The sequence below is a fragment of the Xenopus laevis genome, chromosome 7L, assembly GCF_017654675.1.
Source record: "Xenopus laevis strain J_2021 chromosome 7L, Xenopus_laevis_v10.1, whole genome shotgun sequence".
Lineage (NCBI taxonomy): Eukaryota > Metazoa > Chordata > Amphibia > Anura > Pipidae > Xenopus > Xenopus laevis.
In genome coordinates, this window is record NC_054383.1 from 125,695,294 (window position 1) to 125,708,303 (window position 13,010).

General features: G+C 45.8%; 1 pseudogene; it reads right to left on the minus strand.

Annotated features, from left to right (window-relative positions):
* Nucleotides 1-1,114: 1,114 nt before the first annotated feature.
* Nucleotides 1,115-13,010, minus strand: part of LOC121395696 — a 457,636-nt pseudogene continuing 445,740 nt past the window's right edge.

The window sequence follows — 13,010 nt, forward strand, 5'->3', positions numbered from 1 at the left end:
CTCCAACTCTCCAGAACCAGTGGCTGCAGCAAAATAATCCTCCAAATAGAATCCCAGTTTATCTGTTTAAATCTGGCTCCATGATCTTTGTCCCTGCAGCTGGAGTTGGAAACAGTAAAGGAAAACAATACCCCCAAAATGAATACTTGAGCAACAGATAGTTTATATCAAATTAAGTGGCATATTAAAGAATTTTGTCATACCGATAAATATATTTAAGTAAATATTGCCCTTTTACATCTCTTGCCTTGAACAACCATTTTGTGATGGTCTGTGTGCTGCCTCAGAGATCAGCTGACCAGAAATACTGCAGCTCTAACTAACAGGAAGAGATCACCTGACCAGAAATACTGCAGCTCTAACTGTAACAGGAAGAGATCACCTGACCAGAAATACTTAAACTCTAACTGTAACAGGAAGAGATCACCTGACCAGAAATACTGCAGCTCTAACTGTAACAGGAAGAGATCACCTGACCAGAAATACTGCAGCTCTAACTGTAACAGGAAGAGATCACCTGACCAGAAATACTGCAGCTCTAACTGTAACAGGAAGAGATCAACTGACCAGAAATACTGCAGCTCTAACTATAACAGGAAGAAGTGTGGGAGCAAAAGACAGAACTCTGTCTGTTAATTGGCTCATGTAACCTAACATATATGGTTTGTTTGGTATGTTTGTGAGTACAGTGAATAATACGATCCCAGGGGGCGGCCCTTATTTTTTAAAATGGCAATTTTCTATTGATGATTATCCAGTGGCACATACTACTAGAAAAGTATATTATTATGAAAATGGTTTATTTACATGAAGCAGGGTTTTACATATGAGCTGTTTTAATCAATATATCTTTATAGAGACCTACATTGTTTGAGGGGTATAGTTTTCCTTTAAAGAGGATTTAAAGGCAAAAATAAAATCCAATACAAATCTCTACACAGTCGCCGACTGCTCTACAGGGAAACAAACAAAGCTGCTTGAGTTTGAGGAAGGTTGGGGGCTCCCCCTGCTGTTTGATATTAAGATATTATCCTGCAGAGCAGCTAGGGACCGTCTGAAAATTCCTATCCACAGCAGCAAATGAAAGGAAAATTTCACTGCATAAGTCTTTCTTATAAAAACAGTACACATTTTTAAATTAAAGTATATTGGAGATAGGTTTCTTTTTCATTAAAGAAAGTAAAAAATGGGATTTCATTTTTTTTTACATTCCTTTTATGAACCCAAACCTGACATCAAATAGGAACAGGCTATCCAGTGTTACGTCATTCGAGAGGGTGGGTAATTTCAGTGGAATTAAGAGCTGAGTGGGTCTTTGTTAGAAGTTTGGCACCTGGCACTGGCAGTATATTGGCCTGAAGCTTTCTGACCCTTGGGGTATCAGGACCACCCATGGCAGAAGCTGCTCTGGGATGTGCACTCAATACAACCTTCCTTCATATTACCATCAGTAACAGTACATTTTGGCATCAGCCTGTACAAAGCATTCCTTACCAAGATATTTAAATACACCGGGGAAGGGGGTGTCAATTTGTTAGGCACCCTTAATGAGTAACACTGCCAACCCCTTGCCCCAGTCAGTATAATGTTTCTATACAATACAAACAATGAGAATGACACGGTTCTTTGGTGTTCCTTGCCTGGGTTTGGACTAGGCAGTATTCTCTAGTTTCTCAACAACACAAGCTCTGAGCCCGAGCCCATGCAAGAAACACTGGTACATGCAGCAGCAGCTTCATGATTTTTTTGATCCCATCATCCTCAGTTGTAGATCACCCAATACATTCTCATTAATGTAGCACCTGGCAGTCTGGTTAAATGCAATAAAAATCATACATGAACACCCTTGTATGTGATTGGAATGAATGGTAAGGCACATACACCCAAAGTCCCTTACCACTTAAAATTCCCAACAAAATTTTCATCTATAGATCTGTGTATACTGTATATGGATAGCTGAGTGATAATCCGGCTAAAAAATGCTTCATTTTTGGAATCTTCTGTGCAATCAATTGCCAAATTATTGTTTGCCGTCACTGAATGATGAGGAAAAGAGCCGTGATTCCCTTATTTTTCCTCCAGAGGCAACATATTTGATGACATGGAGGTTGGCAGCATGTCTGTTTCCAAAAATGCACTAGGGGTTATTTCCACAGCACGCAGGTTTTACATTGATGGACCATCATTCATTGTGTTCTTGTACCTTGAATGCTGATTTCATTCTAAAATTTTCTGGATGAGAGTTGGTCAGGGTGTAGAAACTTGACAATCTCTTAAACCAGGAACAGACTTGGAGTAGTGCCCCAAGTGCTATATCCATATGATTAGGCATATACAGTACAATTAAAGTCTAAGTTCAGTCACAGGGGTGCAAAAAAACGTGCCCCTTATTTTCCCAGCAATAACGTGGTAGTAGCAAATTGTAGTTCCAGTGTGACGTCCCTGTGACTATAAAAGTAGCGCTGTAGAAGAAGGGAATGATGCCAATTGCAGTTCTTATGGATTAAGTTCCTCATTGTGTGGAAGCTGAAGGTCTGGTATTGACAAACACTGGTCACAGGCTGGAAAAGAGTGGGATCTGGTCATTCTGAGGGTCTCCTTGTCCGTTTATGGCATCTCAGTAATCCCAGCTACATCGGATTTTGTCTGAAAGGGACAATATAAACACTATCACAGCTTGATGGTTTCAAACATGGCAAATAAAAATCTTAAAAGTGACTCTGCAGGCAGTTAATCAGACAGGTGTTCAGCAATGGAGAAAGTGTTTTCATAGAAACGCCCACTTCTTGCCACGGACTTGAACTTTGGCCAAAATTAAGTGGACACCTGCCTGTCCAACATCTCATTGCAAAACAGAGGGTATTAATATGAAGTTAATAATATGAAGTTAGTCCTCTGCTGCTTAAACAGCCTTTACCCTTGACTGTTTCCATCCACAAGATGTTGGACATGGTTGGTGGGACTGCTTCAATTTAAGGGGTCATTCACCTTTAAGTTAACTTTCAGTATGATACAGAATGGCCAATTCTAAGCAGCTTTTCAATTGGTCTTCATTATTTATAGTTTTTAAACCATTTGCCTTCTTAAGACTCTTTCTACTTTTCAAAAGGGGGTCACTGACCCATCTTAAAAACAAATGCTCTGTAAGGCTACAAATGTATTGTTATTGCTACTTTTTATTACTTGTCTTTCTATTCAGGCCTCTCCTATTCATATTCCAGTCTCTTATTCAAATATACTTCTATAATTGCAAACTGGAGGGCTCCTGAATAAAAAGCTAAAGAACTCAAAAAACTACAAATAAAAAATGAAAACCAATTTCATAGTTTCAGAATATCCATCTCTACATCATACTAAAAGTTAACCTAAAGGTGGACAACCCCTTTCATACACAAGAAGATGGGCAGTGATGTTGGCCAGGGCTGTATTTATGCATAGGCATCCGAGGGCCTGCACCTAGTGTGGCATCTTTAAGCGGGTTGCCTGTACACTAGATTAAATCTTTTAAAAGAAAAATAAAAAACTCTTCCAGCCACTGCCATAATCTTGCCTTGTAAATCCAGCAGCAGAGCTGGGGGACTGAAATTCTCTACCAGCTCAGGCCCTTGAGACTATTGTTATTTATAGGGGCAATTGTTTGCTTTGTTCATCCTTCCCCAGTCACATATCTAACACAAAGGTTTGAAAATGCAGTTGGGCAAGGACCACCCAGGTAGGATTCCTTAGGCCCCTCTATTATGGTGTGACCCTGGATCTGGGGACAAATGATAAGATTAGACTGATTTTACTTGCCACATAAGTGACAAATTCAGGCAAATATCTGATTATTTGGAGTTATTTGTGCCACAATGAAGCCCAGTTCTGTGCCCCTCTAAGTACTTACCTTCATGGCCCTGTAGATCCAGTACTGGTACTGGTCCACCTTGGCATATACCCCGGGTTTGTTTGGCATTGCACATCCTATGCCCCAGCTCACTATGCCACACAGACGCCACCTGGAAGAGCGCGATAAATTGTCCTCACACAAAAACGGACCCCCACTGTCCCCCTGTAGGAGGCACAAAGTCATAACAGATTTAACTATGTAGTGTATGTAGTATTCAGGCTGGTTGCACACGGAGCTGCTGATTATGGGAACTGATGCCTCCTGCAGTATCTCTGATTGTTGGCCTATGGACAAGAGCCAGGGATTTCATTGGTTTTATTATTTTCATTTATTATATTGACCAATCAGAAGTCCCACTGGTTAGATTCCTTCTCCCATTAGTCAGACATGACTGAGAAGCATGGAAACCATTTGGAGTGTATACAGTGAATAAAGTACCCCCTCTTGTAAATATAAGGATATTATAAGTTACAGAGGAGTTTCATGACCATATAAAAGCATGGCCGCAAGGTCCAGGTCATGGAACTCCGGAACTTACTTCTAATTTCCTCATATTTTCCAATAAGGGGTACTTTATTCTTTATACATTATAATACTCAAGATTTAGTGAGTCATGTGATAAAAATGACATCACTAGTCACCGTTTATAACTGATGACATCACTAGTCACCGTTTATTAGGATATAATTTACAGGATATTTGTGGCTTCTGTGTATTATAAAGGTATCCTGACAAGTGTACCAAGCAGTATTTAACTACAATTACAGCCTGAAACCCTACCCAGAGCATTGCTAGCTAATACATATTACTAATAAAACTCCTTAGTTTTGGGATAGAATTCAGCAGATTGAGATTAAAGTGCAATAGACAGGGTACACTATTCCACTTGATACTCACCATAATACTGCAAATTGCCCCACCCTGTCACTGTGCAGATCTTTCCATCAATAATCTGTTGTCCCAGAGCAGGAAGACTGTGTACACAGGCTGAATGTATTCTGCAATGATGAAAACACAATAATGGTTAGGAACATCATGACTAGTTGCTTGAAACCCTAGTACAGGGATCCACTGGGGGCCAGTGCATGGTGTCTCAAACTTTTGGGGGGCCAGACTATAGTTTGAAAAAAAAATATGAATGAATTTCCAAGCACACTGCACGTATCTTATTTGTAGTGCAAAACACCTAAAAGAACAATACAATATACAACTACTTCAACACAACTCGGCTCCTACTTCAGCGCAACTTGGCTCCTACTTCGGTGCAACTCAGCTCCTATTTTGGCTCAATCCGTCTCCTACTTTGGCAGTTCAAGGGGGGCCCGGCTAGTCCAGGAAACCCAGCACGGCCAGTCCCCCCTTAACATATAGAAGCCATTGGAGCCAGGACAATTGTCCCCCCAGTGGCCCCCTGATGGCGGTCCTGTGTACCTAACTACTAATCTGTCTCTCTCTGAGAGCGGGGATTTAGTTGATGGTTCCCCTGTAACCCAAGCTAAGACCACAACATGTCTGGAGGAGTACGTAGAGCGGTGAGTGGCACACTTCTACTAAGCTGCTGCTGGCTTCAGGCGGCAGCAATCGGCTGGTTACCAAGGGCGGCAAAAGGCCGCCTCTTGTATCTGTAAGAGCCAAATTTCTGTTTTTTAACCCAGAAAATGTGGCTTCGCTAGTGCAATTGTGCTCAATGCACTAGCGATGCTGCCCCACTTTGACCCGCTCCAACGCTAATTTTTAAGAGTAGAGTGGGAGATAGGGCGGCATCAGAATCGCAACTGCCTGCAGTGATAAGGCTGATATTATAGGCAGGTTTGCCCTTAGAAATCACTGGGCCCTGTACAACAAAATTTTCGGGTCCCCACCCATCCTGGCCCCCAAGCCCACCCCAGATCCCACCCACTCCACATCACAGTTAAAAGACCACACAAACATCAGCGCTAAAAAAGGTAACCGCCCCCACACACAAGTTATAAAGTTATTGGGGACCAAGGCCCCGGTATAAGTTAAAAAAAAAAACCCATTGGCGCCAGAGCCCCCCACAAAAGTTTTTTTTTTTAAAAAAGCATCGGTGCCAGGGCTCCCCTTACAAGTGAAAAAAATTGGGGCCCCAAAGAATATTTTTTAAAAAAACACTGGTACCAGGGCCCCCCTACAAGTTAAAAAAAATTGGGGCCCCAAATGTTTGTGATTTTGGGTCTTTTCGCTGCATCAGGACTTCAATTTCGTCTGTTTTCGTGACTTTGGGTCTTTTTGCCGCTTTCGGGACTTCCCAATTTTGGCTGTTCAGGACTCCGGAAGGAGGCAGCATGGCTTTGGCGCTGTCAAGGGGGACCCGGCTCTTTTGAAAAGTTCAGCACTGCCGGGCCCGGTACACTTGTAACCCCTGATGGTGGCCCTGATTATAGGCACTCAAGTGGTCAGGCATAGAGACATCCTTGGAGTGTGGAACTGAAAGGGGAGTGTTCGCTATGGCTTTGAGAACTACCTCTGGTAGTTGTGAACTTGAAACATTTACTGATTTATGATCTTATAAAATCTGAATTAGCACCGGTAGAGAGGGATTGTAAAGCTACTCCATCAACAAAGAGTTCCATTTGTTTTTAAAGACCCCCCCCCCTCCAGTTATTTAAAATATCAAGTTCTATGTAGGCAATCAGTACGATGAACTCAAGAACGAAATCACAGCACCGTCCAAATTGTGTATAATCTTAAAAAGCCTTGATTGGGTTTCTGGCTTGGATCTCGAGAGAACAACGTTTCGTGGCCTGCGTGGCCTTTTTTCAAGTACACAATCAGTACGATTAACCCTTCCACCAACAGTACAGCCAGAGCCCTCTTCGGGTTGCCACCTTTTCTGGAAAAAAATACCGGCCTTCCTATATATTCGGCCAGGTGGCAACCCTAGGCCCTCTTGAGAATGGTCCATGTAACACATGCTCTGCTGAGAGTTGCAGACAGTTGCTACTGCCCTAAAGCCAGCCTGGGTAAAACCAGTACCTGCATAAAGTACCAACAAGTAGCCTAAAACCTACTACACAAGCATACTCTGAGCGTTTCATTTGTTTCATTTTTATTTTTAGTGGTTTCTGAGATATTTACAGTTTTACACTACTAATTCCAGGCTTTTTGCTCAACAGCTATGTTTCATAGTATGAGAGTCAGCGACCCAAGGGTTATCTGACAATGCTGGTGGAACATAGCTAGTGTCATTGGCACTCTGATCCTGTAAAAGAGCCAGGTATTATCAGAGATCACTAAAAACAGAACAGTATTGTACATTGCAAAAGTGCTCACAAGAGCATTCTCTTATTTGTTTTAAGGGTTTACAGCCCTTTTCTCTTGCCTAATTGGGGGACACAGGCACCATGGGGATGAAGATCCTGCAGCTGGAGACTGGACACTAAATAGTTAACTTAACTCCTTCTCCTGCTCTGGGCTTCATCCCCTGCCTCCTCCTACAATCTCCAGTTTCTTTAGTGTCCTCAGAAGGAGAAGACACATTTTTAGTGGCTGGAGCAATTGATCAGGACTGCGTGTTAGGATCATGCCACACATGGGGGCCACTGACTTCACTCAAGAGCCTCTCCAGCTGACACCTACTTTACCCTATAGCCTTCCCGCTCTACGGAGGTCTGCAGGCTCGCTCCATTTTCACTACGCTGTCTTCCCGCTCCACGGAGGCCTGCAGCAGCGCTATACACCTCATACGTGTATACCCTTACACAGACAATTATATATGTGAGTCCTCACATATATTCTTGTTTGTGTCTGTACAGGGAAACCTACTTAAAGGGCACAGTACAGCTGGCAACGGTGGCGAGTAGATTTCACCATTCTACCCTCTCTCTTTATCTCCCTTAACATGAAGCCTTGTCCTTTTCAGTGTTTTCCACCTCAATCCTGCCCATCATGGTATCCCTTACCTTCCCCAATGCGCTCGCTACATCTCTCGCGCCTTTTTTCTCTTTCTGCCGTCGGCGCCATTGTGCGTTCCACCTTGGAACGCACTTCCGCTTCCGCCCAGCCTCTGCTTGATCGCGGCGCGGGTTATCTCTCTTCCCGCACTCCCGACTGGTGCCAAAACCGTCACGGCTCGCTTAGGACTCCATCTCTTCCTACAGCTGCTGGTTCCTTCCCCTTCTCTCCACTACTGCCCCTGTCGCTGCTCCGTTCCTGCTCCTGTGAACTCAGCGCTCTCGCTCCACATATTGCGCCTTCTAGGCAGTCTTCCAACAGCAAGTACTTTTCAACATTAAAGGGGCACTACACCAGATAGCCATGTGGTTTACCCAGGGACATGAACCCCTCTACTCTGTTTCCACAGCACGCTTGGAGGTTTATCCCCTGATTTCAGCCAGATTCCCCAGATTTAAAAAAAAAAAAAAAAAAATTCTTTCAAAGAAGAAAGAGCATTATGGCAGATAAAACAGAAGAGCCCAGGACCTCTAAGTCCTCAGCTCACACACGCCAAACTACACAAATCACCTTTCTAGCCTGCACACAATGTAAGGCCAAATTTCACTCGGCCTCGGCTGAATCCCTGTGTATGGCCTGCAGACCTTCAGATCCCTCGCCACCACCATTGGCCAGTACATCTGAGTCTGAACTGATCAGGGCCCTTACCCTCTCACTTGCAGGTATCCAAAACCTGGCCCGCATTCCAGAGACATTAGACAAGGTCCTAGAGCACCTTTCACAACCCGCTAGATCTGCCGACCTCCCCTCAGGCCCCAAACGCCTTGCACCTTCGCCTCCTGATTCCCCAAGAGACCCGTTCTCCCCCTCTGACGAGGAAGGCCAAGTACTTTCACAGGATGACTCTGATCAGGAACACATGGATCCAGATCTAGACACCCCTAGAACACAAAAGGAGGTGGAAGGACTAATACAAGCTGTGCTTAGTACCCTTAACATCGAAGAGCCGGTCTCGGTCGAGCCAGCAAAAAATATCTTTAAGAGACAAAAGAAATGCTCTTACGTCTTCCCAGCTTATGAACAGTTGGATGACCTTATCAAGGCCCAGTGGAAACACCCTGATCACAGGGTTCAGATATCGAGACGTTTCTCTCAAACTTATCCATTCCCTCAGGAGTGCGCTGAGCTCTGGGCATCACCCCCAGCGGTTGATCCCCCAGTTTCCAGACTTTCCAGGAATACCACCATTCCGGTGGCAGACGCAGCAGCTTTCAAAGATCCTATTGACAAGCGTTTGGAGGGGTTTTGCAAATCTTCCTTCACAGCGTCAGGATCAGCTTTTAGACCTATCTTCACTATTGCCTGGGTCGCTAAAGCCATGGAGGTCTGGGTAGAACAAGCTGCGCAACTTCTTGGGTCCGAAGACCCGACTACTGACAATCTTCTCTCCCAAATAGCTGATGCTACCAACTACATTGGAGATGCGGCTATCGACGCAGCAAAGATGGTGGCACAGGCCTCAGCTCAATCGGTGGCTGCTCGCCGTTTCCTCTGGCTGAAGACATGGTCAGCCGATCTCACATCTAAACGCTCCCTAGTCAGCCTGCCCTTTCAAGGCAAACTACTCTTCGGGGCCGAACTAGACAAAATAATCTCGCAGGCAACTGGCGGTAAGAGCACACTTCTCCCACAGGCCAGAGCCAAAAGGCTAACCTTCAAGAGACGACCCTTTTTTCGACCCTTTCGGCAAGGCCAAAGGTCAAAGACACAGACAGACAAGCCCAACACCAATTTCCGTTCTCGCTACAATTCTGCATGAAGGGGTGCCCACCCCCGAAGGGATCCCACTGGGAGGCCGCCTCCAATCCTTTCGGGAGGTGTGGGAACTCAAGATACGGGACCAATGGGTTCTTCAAGTCATTTCTCAAGGACTACTAATAGACTTTACCCTACCTCCTCCCCACAGATTTTTCGTATCAAGGTTACCCAGACAACCTCACAACAGGAGCAAATTCCTCACAGTCATCCAAGACCTTGTAAAAGCAGGAACAATTCAACCCGTTCCACAATCAGACAAGGGAAGGGGGTACTACTCAAACCTCTTTATGGTTCCCAAAAAGGACGGCTCGCTGAGACCAGTGCTAGATCTGAAGGATCTCAACCCCTTTGTCAGACGCTATCACTTCAAGATGGAATCAATCCAATCAGTTTTAGCGTCCATGGAAGATGGAGAGTTCATGACAGTCATCGACATAAGATGCCTACCTCCACATACCCATCCACCCAGCCCACCACCAGTTTCTTCGATTCTTCGTGAACGGTCACCACTGGCAGTTTGTTGAACTCCCATTCGGACTTTCAGCAGCCCCCCGCACATTCACCAAGGTGATGGCGGCAGCACTAGAAGAACTCAGACTACAGGGCATACCGGTCATCCCATATTTGGACGATCTTCTCGTAAAAGGCGAGTCGGCAACAAAATCCCTTTACCACACATCCCGGGTCCTACAAACCCTGACAGATCTGGGTTGGACTATCAACTTCAACAAATCACAGCTCATCCCGACTCAAACGATAGAATACCTGGGGCTGATATTGGACTCCAGGAAAGGGAGAGCTTTTCTTCCGCAAGAAAAAACCAGCACCCTACTGAGCAGGATTCGAACGCTCCAGAGTTCCTCCATGGTCACTCTCAGAACGGCCATGCAAACCCTAGGTACGATGATGGTAGCATCCTTTCCAGCAATCCCCTATGCTCAATTCCACACCAGACCCCTTCAACATGCAATTCTGCTGCACCAACACAAAGATCGATCCGATCTGGACCGCCAGATAACCCTTAACCCACAACGGTCAACGGGGGGGGGCGACCCTTTCCTCCTCTCCACTGGACAGTTCTCTCGACGGACGCCAGCTTACGGGGCTGGGGAGGTGTGCTGGATCAGACAACAGTCCAGGGCCTTTGGAATCGGGAGGAACGTTCTCTCCCCATCAATCTTTTGTAACTCAGGGCAATTCGCTATTCACTGGAAAGCTTAACACATCTACTTCAGGGCCAAGCCACGCGAATACAGTCCGACAATGTAACAGCCGTAGCCTACATAAACCACCAAGGCGGCACAAGAAGCCCCGCAGCCCTGAGGGAGGCGCAACACATCCTGATGTGGACAGAAAAACACTTTCCGGCTATATCTGCGGTCCACATTCCAGGGGTGGACAACTGGATAGCGGACTACCTCAGCAGGGTAACGCTAGATCAAGGAGAGTGGAGTCTGCATCAGGAAGTTTTCCAACTCCTCGTGGACAGATGGGGACTACCAGAAGTGGATCTGATGGCATCCCGACGCAACTGCAAGGTCCCTTGCTTTGTGGCTCGAAGCCAAGACCCGCTCGCTCACGTGATAGACGCCCTAGACGCCTTAGTGATTCCCTGGTGGTTTTCCCTGACATCTTTCCTCCTCTGGCACTGCTTCCAAAGGTTGTCAAAAAGATCAAAAGAGAAGGCACCACGACCATACTGGTGGCTCCCTACTGGCCCAGGAGGCCGTGGTTTGCAGAAATAGTGACATTAGCTAAGGACGATCCGTTCCACCTGCCTCTTCGACAAGATCTGCTGACCCAAGGCCCTGTCGCCCACCCAAATTCTCGTCAGTGGGCTTTGACGGCGTGGCTCTTGAAGCCTTAGTACTGAAAAGAGCTGGAGCCCCAGCAGACGCACTACCTACCATGCTCCGGGCTCGCAAGCCAGTCTCATCCAAGACGTACCACAGAGTGTGGAAGACCTTCATCACCTAGTGCGAACACAGGGGTGCTGACCCACAAAAGGCTTCAGAGACGGTTATACTCTCCTTCTTACAGGATGGCTTGCAGAAGGGGTTGGCCGTGAGCTCTTTGAAGGTGCAAATATCAGCATTGTCCGTACTTTTCCAGAAGAAACTGGCCCTGCGGAGTAACATCAAAACGTTTCTTCAAGGGGCCATTAGGTTGATCCCACCATATCGCTGTCCGGTACCACCTTGGGACCTCAACCTGGTACTCTCAGTGCTACAGGAGGATCCATACGAACATCTAGACCAGCTTCCTCTGTATACGCTGACTGAGAAAGTGGTTTTTCTTCTGGCCATCACATCGGCTCGCAGAGTCTCTGAATTGGCGGCACTCTCCTGCAAGTCACCCTTCACCATCATCCACAAGGACAAGGTGGTCCTCCGCACTACTCCGGACTTTTTACCAAAGGTAGTGTCGAATTTTCACCTTAACCAGTACATTGTAGTGCCTTCTTTGTGCCCAGAACCCAAGAATCCAGGCGAGTGCAAGTTACACACCTTGGACGTTGTCGGAGCCATCCGAACATATCTCCACGCTACCAAAGAGGTCAGAAAATCTGACTCCCTATTCATCATTCCGAACGGACCTAAACGTGGTGCCAAAGCAGCCAAGTCTACCCTAGCCAAGTGGATTTGCGCTACCATCATCAGAGCCTACGCACTTAGAGGAAAAGATCCCCCGCTTAAAGTGAGAGCTCACTCTACTCGCTCGCTTAGCACTTCCTGGGCAGTTCCGCATCAAGCATCGGTGGAACAAGTTTGTAGAGCGGCCACCTGGGTGTCCCTTCATACATTCACGCGCTTCTACAGGTTACACAAAAGGGCTTCGGCCGACGCCGTTTTTGGGAGGAAGGTGTTACAGACTGTAATTACTTAAATGTCTATGGGGTTTTCAGTGTCCCACCCTCATGGGTTGCTTTGGGACGTCCCCATGGTGCCTGTGTCCCCCAATTAGGCAAGAGAAAGAGAGATTTTTGTACTCTTGTATAGGACAAGAGAAAAAGATTTAACGGCGAGTACAAAAATCTCTCTTTTATTCCGTTTTAATTACCAGTCCCAGGACAAGTACAATACAAAGAAAATGAAAGGTACCTATGAGTGTCATGGGATGGGCTAAATGCACCAGGGCAATGTCGTTGCTGTTCTCCTCACTGTCTGGGTTGAGGAACGGTAAGTACCCAGAATGGTATATGATGCCTTTAACTCCCTGCAGTTTTCCTCTTAGTGAGAGCTGGGATACTGCCCCTGCAAATACACGCCACTGGCTCACTACTCGATTCTTCCTGCAGAGAGATAAGTATACTTTCAGGGATTAAGCAGAGGTGGAAATTGATGAGCTGCCTACAATAAACTGTTTACTGCTGTTTATCATATGTAAAAAT